Here is a 15,952-nt window from a genome sequence, read left to right on the forward strand (position 1 = left end):
GTTTACTCAACAAGGACTTTAAGCTGTTCAAAATTAAAAGTATAATGACTGGCTCCCAGAACTAGTCTTAATGGTCACAAATCCAATATTTCAGACTTTTTGCTGAGCACTAATCAAGTAGAGTCAGGCTTCTTTTAAATAGATGAACTTTTATTGTAGAGTTACACCTGATTTCATGCTTTCCTTGACTGAGCACTAGATCCTTTCCACGTTACATAAAATTATGCTTACCTTAAAACCGATGTGTAGATATGCATGAAGTGGCACCTAATGTGGACATGAAGTCTGAGTGTTCTCAATGCATAGGATGAATCTTGTGAAACCTTCTTTTCAGCAGGTGAAAGTCTTGAACCGTTCACTGAAATAAGACAATTAAAATATCAACAAAATTTATTCTGCTGTCAATAAAATCACTGATAAACATTAGTGTTGGATTTGGGGCTTCTGAATAATATATATGCAACACTACATACACAAAATTTTTTTAGAGCACAGAAATGAACGCTCCAACTCAAAGTTTATTCATCCAAATAGCTGGAGAAAATATCCACTTAAACACATTGAAGAGGGGGGAGAAAAGGTGTTTACTTTCAACCATGTTTATTTTTTTCACTGGTAAAAACAGAAATAAAAACAGAAGAAAAATAATCATAGTGCCTATCACAAAGATTGTGCTTCAAGAAGTGTGCAATGTGTACCACAATTACTTTAACTGGAAATGGAAGCTGTTTTCAGACTGAGTGTAGCTGAAAGGAAACAGCCTTAGAAAACCTGTCATGCAGCATCCCAGGAAATGTTCTGGTTTGAAAGGTTTGGCCTCCATTTTTGTGGAGCTGTATATTCCTGCCCATGGTTTTAAAGGCTAAAAAAACCCCACAACCTTATTTCAGAATCCATTTGTACTTTGACTTGGTTTTATACTCACAACATATAGATGGGATTACCATACATGTAAGCAAAGCCGAACAGTATCATTTCTCTACTTAGTGTCATTGTGTTATTGAATTCAGTCCCTTTTCCTTACTGAAGTGGTGTGCTCCTGCTGTGATCTCTCTCTCTCTTGAAGCGGAGGTCTCATTTGTTAGCAAAGCCGCAAAAAAGGATGAGACTAATGTGACAGAGGACAAAAGCTTTCTTCATTCACTCTCACTGGTGGGAAGATCAGTTGGGGTTAGCTGGAGTTTGAGACAACAAGGCTCAGGGTCTCTGGCATCTCAGCACACACAGCGGCACCTGCCTGGAAAGTCCAAGTCTTCTGCAGTCGAAGCCAATCCTTCCAGTCCCACCTGGAAGCCGCTCAGTCTAAATGAACAAGGTAAAAACGCTGAAGTGTCCAAAATAATGCACCTGCAGGGAGGATCAACTGAGAAGAGAGGCTGAGATGGCAATATCCGTTATTCTGGAGTCTCTGCAAAAAGAAGCACAAGTTCTTTGCAAAATTACTTCCCACCTGAACGCAGTGGAACAGATCTAGGAGTCCCAGCAGCAGCCGTGGGGACAGGGTGAAATGCGTGTCACCCACCCAGGGCACCATGCTGAGGTGGTGGCACCTGCCATGGCCCCTCAGCTGGGGCAGCCACAGGGGACATGGTGCCCACTCCTCCTCACAGCTCCCAGCACCTTGCGTGGATATCCCTCCCTTTTCCCCTGTGCCCGGGGTTGTGTTTCTGTGCACATTCCTAGCAATTTTTGTGCTGAACCACTCCATGACAAGCTTATTCATCATCCAAACCCAAAGAGACTTTCTGCTCGATTGCCTCCAGAAACACCTCTCTTCTCGACACCAGGTAGGCCCCGGGCGAAGCCCTCAGTTGCTGCTGCTCCCTGTTGCCACCAGCTCTGCTCACAGAGCACGGAGCATCCCAAATCCCAGCCAAGAACCAGCCTGCTCCCAGGAGAGGGAAGGAGGATGCAGGGCTGGGGCGGGGGGCAGCAGGTGCTCCCCAGCTCCCTTGACATCCCTGGCCACTGCTTTCCTAACTAACGCTGGGGCTTTCTGGTTTTTTTTGTGTGTGTAGCTCAGAATTTCTGTCTGAATCTATCATTTGGCGTCTCCTAATGCATGTTTTTTGCTGGAAATCTGCCTTACTTTAGTGTGGTTAGTCCAAGTGCTTTTGAACACACTGATTTTACAAAATAACAGAAAAATGTTTTACTCTTCCAGGCACATCATCCTCTGCACCCAGGCACTTGGATGAGTATGATGCTGAAACCCATTGGTCTAATAAGAAGGTTTTTCTTTTTTGCCCAGGGCTAAGGAGAGGTTTAGGGGAGTGTTTAACGGTGCCATGGGACAGGCTCCCACCCACAGATGACCTACGCATCTGAGCTAGATGGAGCTGTTCACCTGTTTTGCAGTCACAGCTGAAATCACTGAGGACACCCTTTCCCCCTCACCCCCATCAGTGGCTACACATTAAGGTCTCTTCCTCTTACTGTGCCTGAATGGTTCTGTCCTGCTGAGTGGAGGCAATTTTGGAGGTATGGGTCTGGCAGGTTTGTTTCTTATGTGTGCTGTTGCAGAGAAAATGTTTGTGTTAGAGAACACTTTTGTTGTTTTGTTGGGGTTTTTGGTTTGTTTTTTTTTTTTTTTTTCCACCCTTTGGTTTGTGCTGGATATTTTCTGTAGTAGTTATTTTAATTGTTCTGTAGCCTAGTAACTGAGTTTATTAGGCTGAGCAGGGATTAAGGTATTAAAGTACAATAGTCCTACAGCTTTATCTTAAAGCTTTCAGTCTGTTTGGAGCTATGGTTGATTGTTTCGAAAAATGTACCTGCTTGGTAAATAAAGTATCCCTTTTGTTTTCCCCTTCACCCAAGGGTAAATTGCAACTTTTTTGTCTTCTGCTTTCCAAAATGGAAAAATTTGAATCTTATTTAAAGCGTGGTTTATGCTACAACAGGGGCTGCATTCTGTCCAACCATTCAGTAAAGCCACCTATGTGATGAGGAGCTATGTCAGCTTTGGAATTATGCTAAATTTCAAGGGTACAGCTTAAAATGTAAGGAAAAGAATGCAATGAGAATGGCTCATAAAATTCCCATTAAGAGTCATGTTTGATACTTCCGTTAAATTTCATGTACGTCTGGAATGCCTTTTGTCAATGCTAAAGACATTAATTATGAGTGCTTTCTGATGCAAGGCTTACAGCATCTCTTATACAGCTTTAGAAATTTCCTGTGACAATCTGTATCCTAATGCCTCAAACCACTTTGCTTAGGCAGTCATCTGCAGAACAAAACCTTTCCCCAAACCATTTAAATACTTTAATTTGTACTCTTTACAGGTCCATAGCAAGCTGTTAAAAATGCTAACAAGTCTTTCTCAAGCTATATTTGAAGTTACATCTACCGCTAATGGCAAACACTAGCAAAATGTTGATAGGGCTATTGCTGGTACTATGCAAAATAAGAATACATTTTATTGTAGGCATCTTTTTTTGCTAGAACATGGTGAACATATGCAAGTGCAGACCACATTGTAAAGTATCTCCATTCTAGCACAGCTGAGGGAGCAAAGGTAATTGTGAAGCTATTTGGTTTCAGGAGTAATGCTGCTCTGTAAAATGAAGGGTTTGTTACTAATTTATTACTGCTTAAAATACTGCATTTATGTATATGGATTGTAGATGCTTTCTCATCTTGGGTAGAAGAGCTTGTTTCTATTATTCTCCCTGTGTGCAGCAAGGTATGAAATTATAGGTGGGCAGGCAGCAAAAAAAATCAACCACTCACAAAATTCTGAGTTCGGTCTTTTCTGGTGAGTTTGTAGTTGTTTTCTTGTTTTGTTTCCTTTAACTGCATTATTTATAAGCATTGTCATTTTGTGATTGTTATAGTAGGATGTACACAGGCACAAAGATGCAAGGAGACTGGCTTTTTGGAGGCTCTGGCAGTTTGTAGCAGAGGAATCAGAGGAAGCCAAGGCCTGAGGAAAGGATGGGTCTCGTCCGTGCTCTAGAAAGATTTTGGGAGAGCTGTTTGTTAAGGGTTAATAAGCATTTGAAGAAAACACACTCTGTGAACCTTCTCCATGTTCAGATGGATATAAGCCCAACAGATGTAGGTCAGCGAAGGGGAGCTACCTTGCAGAACTAGGTCAGGGAATCTACTTTGAAAATAGGATTTCTTGTTTTTCTCTTGGCAATTTTCTATCAGAAAAAAGAGGTGGTTACAAATCTATATATTTTTTTTCCTCAGTGTAATCACATGACAGCAATACCAGAGAGGGATTTGCAGATAAAGCTTGTGATGTTTGATGGCTGGGTGTTCTTGACCCACAGCTGTACCTCCTAACTCATCAGTCTGACAAACGGCTTGAGCTAGGTTTGATGGATGAAGTAGATTGATTTATCGCCATTATAAAGATGATGTTTTCTGGCAGAGCTGATATATTTTTAAGGAAACAAAGTGGTTGGGGCAGGGGGGAGAGTGGAAAAAGCACTATTATTGCTAGAAAAAAAGTTGTTCAGTTTGAGAGATCGGTTTAGTTATCTCCTCTACTTTTTCTCCTGAAGTCAGGCCAGATAAAGTTACAGCGATTTAATTTTAGGAACTAACTTAGGGAAAACACAAGTTTTTTTAAAAACTTGTCTACCATCTCCAGGCTACAGGAAACTACTATTAATACTGTATCCAAGGTCAGGTTGAGTACTGAATGCATTACATATGCCTGACTTCCTCCACTCCAGCATCTCTGATTTATAGCAGTATCTTCCCACTATTTCTCTTTTCATTCAGAAAATTCTGCAGTGCAGTGGACTTGGGGTGGTGAAAATGGCGGGAATATGGCTTATCTCCAACAGCTAATACAAATCTGTACAGCTGAAATATGTCCCCTGCTTCTTTCTTGGTATCTTGTATAAAGTTTCTAGTTGTCCTTCTCAAGGTTTCTGCTATGTTTATCATGCTCTACTTCTCTTTCTGTGTCATGCCTAATAGTTCACTTCTATTCTTCTAAAAATAGTGCTGCTATTCTAGGCTGCGATTTATACTAGGGGTAGCAGACATGACAGTTATTCAGGACTTTTTTTCTTAAAAAATAGTAATAACTTAAAAAAAAAAAAGTGCAGTTGTAGTTTTGGCCAAGTCTCCAGGAAATCTGCACTGGATGGAGATATCTGTGCAGGGGTGACAGAGAAGCTTCTGAGACCTTCCTGGCAGGTCCCGGGGTGTGGGGACTCACCTACTGAGATCACTTGTGAAATCATTGCTGAACTGATGTTTTAGGACTAATTTGACATGGGAGAATTTTAGGACAAACTGCAGTGTATGAACATCAGTTGTCCCCTTTACAGCCAGCAGTGTAAGGAATGTGTGAAATCAACGTAGCGCACAACACGTGACTGAGGTTTGTGGGAATGGATGGCTGTAGGTGTTTGACAATCCTTGCAGGTAGCAGAGCAATTGGGAGAAGTGGGAGTGCCTTTCCCTCTGAGCTGTGCTTGATCTGTGAGCCTTCCAGAGCACTGCAGGGATCAGGTGCTCTTTGGTTGTTACTCTTTGTTAACAGTCTGTATTTTTACCTTTGGATGTAACATCTTAATCTCCATAGGATGTGACTTGCTCTGACAGCTTTCTCAGCTTGAATAGATTTATTGGTGATAGTGTTTACTGTAAATGTAGAGCAGCAAGAAATAGAGACGTAACTTTTGATTTCAGATCAAATGAACCTTTTCTTCCTATCTAGCCAACTGAGCCAATATAGATTAAATTCTCTAACATACAGCTTTTCCTCTCTGTGATTTAAATGGATTAATCTTTCTTAGAAAGCTATCACTAATTATATTACTGTAATGGGCTATTAAGTCTGTTCCTCAAGAAGTTACTATTTTCATATGACTACAATAGCCTGAAGTAATTACAAGCCCAATATTACTTGAAGCCCTTTGGTTTAGCACCCTTCTGCTGAAATTTATTGTTTCTACTAATGTCTTAAAATACTGTGAAGGGATAACAGTGCATAGAGGGAATTTCAACAAGCACTATCAAAGCAGTAGTTGAAGATACCCTAACATACTAGTATTCCTTTGTTCCCCTGCATAATCACGCTGTGGTAATTACATGTCTATTTAAGAAGAGGAAGAAAGTGTTCAATATTAGCATGTATTAGATTTCTTTTAGATGCTAGCAATCCTAAGTAATTTATTTTACCTGGTTGATGACGGAAAGCTAAAATGATGACTTACTGCAAATTTCAAGTTGGTGAGATAGCCTTTGACATTGTGAATTTTGAACTCCGGCAGAATTTCTATTTGTTTGTATTATTAGAATAGTAAAATACTGAGCTGCTGTTGTCTGTAGGAAATGGCATTAGTGAAGTACTTGCCAATTATCAAATACTTTGTTTCTTATGTGGGCAAAGTCTACCTCATTGGATGTATGAGAGTGTAAATGGGAAGAACAGAAAAGGGGTTTGTCACTAGAGATGAAAATTTCTCACCTGACTTTCATAAAAGATATGTCATGAAGACAAACAGGAGTGAATTTCATGATTTATGGATTAAATATCACTTTAATCAAGGAGATGTCTTAAGTAGCCAGTTTAATCATTGTCATCAACTTCATCAGGGTGATTGAAACCATCATTACTTTAGCAACTGATTATCAAGAGCTGGATGTGGTGTTCTCACTAATACTGGAGCTGCTCATTAGAAAGATGTCAAAGGTCCCTGACAGTATCTCTGCATAATCGGCCCTGGTGCTTTTGTTGTATTTTGCTACAATATGTGGATTTTTCCTCAGATTAAACTTCTTTCAGTGTAATTCAAATTAATTCCTATTTTTTATTTAAAATATTAATGCATAAAGCTTGTTGACAAAAGCAGAGAGTGCAGAATTCTGTTTAATTGCTTGTTAGGCTTTACAACCAGGGCTAAACAAATCACTAACTACTTAAACACAGTTGGGGGGAAAAAAAAAAAAATCTAAAAGAAATGATAAGAATTTAGGGAGGAAAAAAAAAAAGTGCATCTAAACAAGACAAAATCCCAGAACAATGTAAGCTGGAGTGGATAGATGGTTGATCTGTGGTCTGATGGAAAATCAGTGTTGTGCAAGACCAATAAAATTATAGTTTTGAAGTTGAGGTGTGAGGTTCCTCGTGTGGAGTAAGAAGATAAATTGTTTAGGAAAATGATTCATGTGTAGTACACCCATGGGGTATTTCAGGTAGATAAAGGAAAAATAATCTCTACCCATTTTGGGACAGTAACACTCATGTCAATCCTGTTCAGCTTCTTATGATGGGCCTTTCCCCAGTTGTAATGTTCCCAGTACCAACTCCTCCAGGGCTTTTCCTGCTCTTCGGTTACATGAATGCTGGGGTGCCATATGTACACTGTTTCCCTGAAAATAAGACAGGGTTTATACTAATTTTTGCTCCAAAACATATTACTTTTTTATATGCATAGCTGCCTGGACACCATTTCGATTGACATTTTATGAACTGTAACTAGGCCTTATTTCTGTAGTAGGGCTTATTTTAAGCATCCTGAAAAATGATACTAGGGCTTATTTTAGGGGTAGGTCTTATTTTCAAGGAAACCGGGTATTGTCTGCTGAGGTCTTGAGTACCTGTTGTCAATATTAGTGAGGTATTTCTCAGAACATTGGATTCTCCAGACCCACACAGCTGGCTTCTCAGCTGTTACCAAAATATTTCATGGACTGAGTAGAGCTCCTCCAAAACAAAGCAGTATTCTCTGCCACCATAGAGTATATGATATCATAGGCAGGTGATGTTTTTGAGCCTGAAGTTGACAAAGGAGATGTCACCAGGTTTTCTGCACTGGCATGTGTATCTTGTGCATAGAGTTGTGCTGTCACTCCACCTTTCTGTCCCCCAGAGTGAGGGTGGGTGGCACTGGTGCCACCAGCTCCCCTGAGGTGATGCTGTGTGCAGGCTGGTCCCAGGGTGGCCCTGCCCTGACAGCAGCTGGTGCTGCTGCAGCAGAGCTGCACTTGGATCAGGCCTCTGTGAGTCACGCTCATCATTACTTACATGCGTAGAAGAGTTTGAACCAAATTTTTCTTTTACACTTTAAGCTGATAATCTTTAGCATCAAAGGAGTGTTCCTGCTGTGGCTGCTCTTTCAAAACACATACTGAAATTTTATTTCTACTACTACCTACTAATGACAGGTGACAATCTTTCTTTCTCTTGCTTACATTTGTTTCTGACCCTGCAGGTGGGCTTTCACAGATCCCCTTTCCACTGAGGTGTTGCTCTCTGTGTTGCCTGTAAGGAGTATTTGGTACAATTAACAGGATTTTTATGACAGTACTGTTGTTTTGGAGTACCTGTGTGTGGTTGACAAAGCACCTGTGACTTTCCAGAGAGGAGAAACAAGCTGAGAACAGACTGACTGTGCTAGGGAGCAGCAGCCAGGCTTGGCAAACCTTTATGGCTGGCTACACTGAGACCATGGTTGCTTCAGTGCCCTAAAATGAGGACTCCAGATTTCTGTTCCCATGCAGGAGGACAACCAAATCTTTTAAATGTAGCAAATAACTGGCAGCAGACTGCAGGAGTACCAAAGGCAGCAACGAAACACATCTGATGACTCATGGTGGCTTGTCAGTGGTTGCATGCGTGTTGACAGCAGATGATGCTTGCTGTCCCAGTTCTGATAGCTGGAACTTTGCCACTACTGATCCCTGTTTGGCCAGAGACTGGACACAGGAGTTGTCCTAGACCATGTGCATGGGAACCAGTGATCTCTGCTATAACAGTGACAAGGAGGGAGTTTACCGTAGGACAAGCTAGTCCCCAGCTCTTAAATCTCTTTCAATTATTACTACTGCAGTGCATTCACCAAATTAGTGGTCATGGGAAGCACTGGGGAGGACAAGTAGAGGGCAGGTCAGCCAGATTTCTAAAGTATGACATACAGCTTTCTGAGCAAAAGGAGAACGTGGTTATTCTGTTGTGTTTACAACTGAAGAAAGAATTCAGCTGTTGCTCTAATGAAAAATGCTACTTCAGTGTTTCTGCTTCTGCCTTGTTCATGCTTTTCCAACATACTTCCTTCTAGATTTCTTTATTACTACTATCTATTTTAGATTATTTAGTTTTTGTGGTCAAAATGAACAGATGGAGAGGGATGTGCTATTCCCTAGCATGTTCTAAACTACATCAGCCCAGTGAGTTTGCAAATAGCTGAAGCTAGAATCATAAACAATTGCTGTATCTAACGCAAGTGGTGCATTTCAGCCTGCTAATGGAGTAGGCATGTATTAACCTCCCACCAACATGACAGAATTTCAGAAAGTTCATGCATGTGCTTTCCTCTTGACCTGTTTAAAGAACAGGATTATTTACTTTTGTAGGTTGCTGTGGAAAGAGATGGTGCATTTGTAACGGGAGTATTTTTGTAGAAGACGTTAAAATTATTGAAAACTTTGAAGGCAAATCTACTGTTAACTATAATAAAAATAAATTCTTGAGGGGCAAGATTAGGAGTCCCAAAGACACACAAACAGCATTGTGCTGAATTAAACTAGGGTTGTTTAATTAAGGACTGCTAAAATGCAAAATACTATGAAATAATCTGATTTGACTAACTTTTAGCATCAATCATACTAAATGCTCCCATCTTAGATAGGTAAACACCTTTTAAATAAATCATCCTTTTTTCTAAGGCTAGTGCTAGAAGTCTATCTGGGGGTTTCAGGAAATGGGGCTGAGAGGAAAATCAAGAGGCCAAAGTAACATCAACTCTTCCATCCCTTTTGATGAGTGCTTATCTAACCTTGCATAATTTCCCTGGGCAGCCTGTTCCATTCATTTTAAATTTGAATCCTATATTGTCTTTGCAATTGAAGACAATTACTTTTTTTTTTTTTTTTCACCTAGAATATGCAGAATAGATTACCCTTTCCTACTTTGTTCATAGCTCTGAGTATTTCAAAACTGTTACAAACCTCTTTGAGCCTGGAGTGCCCCTGTTTTCCCAAAGGCTTTGTTCTGGAACCATCTTATCTCTTAACTCCTTTCCATCAAGGAAGACATCAGCCAGCGCCTTTCCCTGTTTTAACAATGAAAACTTGTAATTACTGAGTGCAGAGTGCTTTGCCAGTATGTCAACCTCCATGTCATAGTGGTCTCATTTAGCCTGTATTTCCTCTGTGTTTTATGAGAGAGGTTAACTAATATATATATATATATATTATATAAAAATAATTTTTTTTTTTATTGTAACCAAGACATGACCCTTCCTAGGGCTTACCTACCTACATGGTCTGATCTGCTGTCCAGGAAGGAAAATGGACTGGTTTGGTACAGTTTGTGTTTGACAAAGCCATGTCTGCTGTTAGTACCTGCAGAACTCTGCAAAACTTCAAGTTTTTTTCTACTGGTATCCTGTAAAAACTATCCTTTAAGAAATCAGGTTTTCTGGTTAACCTACATCTCCTTTTTTTCTCCTATCCTCAATTCTCTCTCAGAGGCATTGTGCTTGATCTTTTCCAATATTTCTAAACCCTGGACCTCTTGAAATTAATGTTTAACAGTTTGGAGAGTAGAAACTGGCTGAATCCACATCTTCCATACAGCCCAAGGAAAGTATTTGCAAAGGCAGGAATGCAGGAACTGACTGTGCCTCAGGAGCACTTCCTGCTAGATCTGCACCAGGCTTTGGGGCTCAAGTACTTTCTGGCATAACCACACACAAACTTCAGGCAGCGTTATAAGCAACATAGCTTGGTTTGGAATAAATGATTTAAAGTATGGGTCTTGTGGACTTTAAAGAACAGATGCATTGAGCCATAGTGATATTTCACGTGTGTGTTAAAGCATATTTCCATGGATACCCAACAAAAGTTATTCCAAATTAGTGTACTTGGAATTCATATTTTTAATGTTCCCTGTGGGAGTTCTGGTTCAGAAATACAGTAGTTTTACTGAATTTTTAATGTGGCTGCTGTTCTTCAGCTGGTTCAAGGTGATCCATTTATTAGACATTTTAAACGTTTAAATAAGAATTAATGACTAAACATGAGCCCGAGCAGCACAGTTTTCACAATCGTAGTATGACAAAATGAAGTTCCAAGAAATAAATTTTTGTGTCTTGGGATATCTGATGTGTTTTACATACTAAAAAAGGCATAGTAAATATGAAAACAAGGTTCTTTAACCTGAAGTAGCTTTATGGTATATTTGGAATAACAATTAAAAGATTCATCATTGGCTTCTGTATTTTCTAAATGCTCTTGTGGCTTACCAGTAACGTGTTAAATATTGGAGACAGTAGTCAATATGTATACTATATATACTTCCCTATGGAGACTGGAAGTTGGGAATGATCAAGTGTTCACATCATGATCATAGTTTGAATGGATGTGAATATGATTGCCTCCTTTGCTTCAGCTAGTAGGGAATCACTGAGTCACAATGATGAAGAATAATCTTATCTGTTTAGTTAATGATTGAAACAAAAAGCTGTTGTGTCCAGTTAACATAAATTCTTTTGAAAGCTAGGACAAATTTTGGATTACTTATCCTACCTGAAATAAATGCTTCTAGGTCATCCTTCAGTAGTTAACAGAAAGTTTGCTGGTACTAATAAATTGTTTAATCAAAGTCTTAAGAATTGCCTACCAGTCACTACTCAGGTAATAGAGACCCTTCATGGCCTCAAAGTTCACTGAATTTTTCAAAGCACATGCATACTGTAGTACCAAGGATGGATTTTCCATCAGATGTGCTTTCAGAATCCTATTTTGGCATAGTCAGGTTGTATATGTACCTACTGATTTCCTTAAATTGAGTAGCCAAAACCCAGTTAATATGTTCTTTTCCCAAGGAGGAGAACTAGCCATCATTACCTTTCCAGAAAACACTTTTCATAGGACTATGAGGAGGTAGCACGTAGTGAAATACTGCAGCACAGATATGCATCTACAAGTTAAATCTCAGGTTGCAGGAGAGCTCTACAGAGAGATGGATGATGTTTCTGAAACTGCTGGAGATCTACAGCTTTGGTTTGCACAGCTGAAGGTCCTCCTGCCCCACCACTCATGTGGGGCAACTCTCCAGCCAGAGGATCGCCCTTGATGCCTGCTGGGAAAACTGCACAAAAGGGTCTCAGAGAGCAAGGGAAGTAAAATAATGGGGTGGGGTGAGGGAGAGGAGAAAAAAAAAAAAGGAAAGGATGTGCACAGTAAAGCTTATACAGAGAAAAAAGAGACTCTCTATATCCTACAATAGCTAGATCAATTCAGCAGTTTTGCAGGTAACAGTTGCTTCTTGCTTTCCCACTGAAAGTGGTAGGAATGAGCTGTATTAAAAGTGGTTGTAATGCTTTAATTTATTCTTAATTAAATCTTACTGCATTCTATTTCACTTTCAAATTTTCCATTTTATGCATGATATGTAATTCTGACTAAATATTCATGCTTAAGTTGCTGTTTATGCATGTACTTTCTGTGGTTGCTAACAAAAATTTAACTCTGATTTCATAACACTACTTTTAAGAAAGCCCTAGGGAAAGCGTGCAGTGTTTTTTGCTTTTAAATCTCAGATACTGTGGACTGGGTTCAGACTTCAAAATGAAAGATCAGGAGCCTCTATTTTCTTCTGTTATGACTATAACACCATCATTATATGTATTTGGGTGATTGTTTTTCCTTTGGAATGCCTGCTGAAGAAAACAAAAGGAATGGTTCAAGAGGTGTTTGTGTGGTTTTTGTGTTGTTTTGTGTGTGTGGTTTTTGTTGTGGTGTTTTTTTTTTTTCAAAGTAGAGTTCTCAATGTATGTATTTGTACCTATTTCCCTTCAGTCATTAATCAAACAGTGAAATGTGACAGTACTAGACTAAATTCAAGCAGAGATTATTTCACTACCATTTGACTGCTGGGCGTCAGCTTGTTAAAATGTGAGTCTTTGCCTTTTGTCCTCATAGTTTAGGATAAAGCCAATTGTGTTTTCTGTGAGGGTGAGAACAAATAGGAAATCAAAGGTAGAGGGTCAAAAATTAGTGGTCATAGCATTAAATACTGACAAGCTTCCACATAACAGCGAACTTGACATTGAAGGGTGTTGTTTTTTCAGCTGTGAAGAGATGGACTTGTCATCTTCTTGCCAACCCACTGATAGCAGATTGTAGCTTCCCCATATTCAGCTGATGTCAAGACCCTGTATTCCTGTACCAACTCTTACCTGATGTTTGCAATCCATTATACTTGGAAATACTTTTTTATATTTGATGCCATGTATCACAACATAACTACAGCAAAGCCAGGGTAAATATAGCAAAGCACATCTTAGCTGTGGGTGGGAAACTGACTGGACTATTGAATTTAAAGGGCAATGAACCGTGGCACAAATCATTATAGAAGTGGAAAACTAAGTTTGATTTTGCTGGCCCAAAAAGAACGGCATATAGCGTTTCAAGTGAAAGAAAACTGCTGTTATCAGAACAAGGCAAAATGATAGATGAACAGTGCTGAATTGAACCAGCTGAGTGTGGGGTGCAGGTACCTCCATTAGCTGTATGCATACTGTTGATATAAAGCAGAATTAAAAATTATATTGAGAAGCTACTCAAGAAAACCAAAGGTTATACATAACAGAAGTAGAGTATATGAAACATATTTAAACCCTTATTGGCAATCAGATTAGCATAGTCTGAACAATCTCCTGTATCTAGGACTAAAATGTGTAAAGGGTGAATTGCATTAATACTCAGGTGGCCTCTTAGACAAAACTAGCTCTATCTGATTTTTCTATCTGATGCAGAACAGTGGACTTTAATGTGTCTCCATCTGCCTCTGGTAATTTTAACAAAACACAGATGTTGCAGTATATTCTACAGAACTAAAAAAATTGAGGCAGTGAGACAGACCTATTCAAGTTAGAGTTTTGCATTGCTTTCTAATCACTAGGGAAAGTTAGCTGTAGAGAAAAATGTCATTTTAAGAATTAAATAACATCTCTAGAATTTTTCCCCTCTGTGTTTTCTCAGGAAATACTGGGTGCTGCTGAGGGTCTACATCCTATGGCATTTATCAACAAGGATTTCTGCTAAACCATTATGAATATTTTGCAGAGCAGTTGACTTCACTTGAGCATTTCTTTCCACGGTGTATATTTGCATTTTATGGACTCTGTATACATAAGGGAAAACATTAAGAAGGGGAAAATATCACTTTGTTTGTTCTTGAAGACCAGTGTTACCATTCAAATGCTATGGTGTCAAAAAATATAGTTACTGAAATCCATGTATAAACTGTGGCCAACTGAGTTGTGGTAAAAGAGTAATATAAGAATTTGAGGTTCTCCCTGCATGATGCACCTCTGTCAGACTGTGCTTTTGGTGGAGTCACAGCTGATTTTTGTGGCCCAGGGAGTCAAAAACATGTCTCTCCTTAATGGCCAAACACAGCTAGCCTTGTTGGCTTCCAAATCTGTGAATCAGCATCAAAGAACAGGAGGTCAAGATAAAATTGTCCATTGATTCAGATATTGATAATGTGTCTCACATGGCCAACTCCCTCAGTGCAACTCAACTTCAATATATAGAATGATGATTTTTACAGTTACTTTAGTGGCTTGCTTGGAAAACAAATAGTGTACTTGTGCCTCTTAGGGCTTATTTTTTTTATGTGTGTTGATCTTGTGTGTGTGTGTGTGTGTTTGTGTAGGCAAATAGTGTTGTTTGGTATACTAATCAACTAAATGGAGAGGAAAAAAAATTACCTGGGGAAACCTTGTCAGATTCTGGCTAGAGGCCAAATTCAGACATTTTATGAGTGCAAATTTGTTGCAGAGAATCAAAGAAACAGTAGGCAGAGAATCCAGAAGCAGAATAAATTAACCTCTGTTAAATTCTATCAGGAGAGTCTGTAGAGCAAGGGAAAAGAAAAGCCAGCAAAGTTTGCCTTTCCTTTGAAGCTCCTCTAGAGTATATCTTTAATGATGGCTGTCACAACTTTTTTTTCCAGATGATAACAAATGTACAGGCTCAAGGTTTTTAGGGAGGAGATGACAGAGCTAAACAAAACTAAGCTCAGGGTGCCCCTTGCACTGACAGTTGTCTGTAAGTATTCCCCTAGGACATGAATTAAAGCACTAATCCAGGAGAGTAACTCTAAAGCTAACATTTGAAAGTGGAGGAGGGGGATGATGTGTCTTCTCGGAATGAAATTTGGAATTACTGCAGTGGTGGGAAATGCAGAATCCTCTGTTCTGCGGCAGGCTGGGGAAACCAAAGTGCACATTAATAGCTGGGGTCCAGACACTTGCACAAATTTAGAGAGAGAAGTACTTGTGTAAAAATATGCAAGAAAATTGAGTAGTTTGGTAAAAGCTCCTTTTTTTCTTTTATTTCCTCCCCCTTGTAGCAAATGCGCTTAGTAATAGGTTTATTTTTGACTTCTAAAGGAATTTCTGTCAAATACAATTATCAGGGAAGACTAAAACTGTGAAGGTATCAAAGCTGTGTTTGCAGAAATTTGGTTTCAGAGCACTTGTAGATGGAAGATGTTTGTTGAGTTTCTTTGTGTTGTTTCATGTTTCTTTTCTTTATGGATCTTCCAGCTGTGGTACATGCTGTCTGTTTAAAGACACGAAGCCAGCAGTTTTCTTTCTAAAAAAGCCTCTGGCAGCTGCATTGTATTCAGTTTTTTCTCTCTGTCTCTGACTGTAAAGAAAGGCAGGAAAGTGAAACAAAGCAGAGAAATAAAGCAGTCTGTCACACTGAAAACCTCTTAAACATGACTAATAAACTTTATTGACTAGGTAATTCTCTTTGATACTTTTGCTTTTCATAGTTTTAACTGTTCTCACTTAAAACACTGTTGCATGAATACAAGGAAATTGTCTTTATTGTTAAACTGTAAGAAGCATCACATCTGTGTTAACAGACAACCAGGTTTGAGAGAATGTAAAAAATATTTTGATTGTAGTTAGAAAAGCAAATGTATTTCTTTCAAATGTCTGAAGACTAAGCT

Source organism: Patagioenas fasciata, chromosome 8, assembly GCF_037038585.1.
Source record: "Patagioenas fasciata isolate bPatFas1 chromosome 8, bPatFas1.hap1, whole genome shotgun sequence".
In the NCBI taxonomy this organism is placed as follows: Eukaryota; Metazoa; Chordata; class Aves; order Columbiformes; family Columbidae; genus Patagioenas; species Patagioenas fasciata.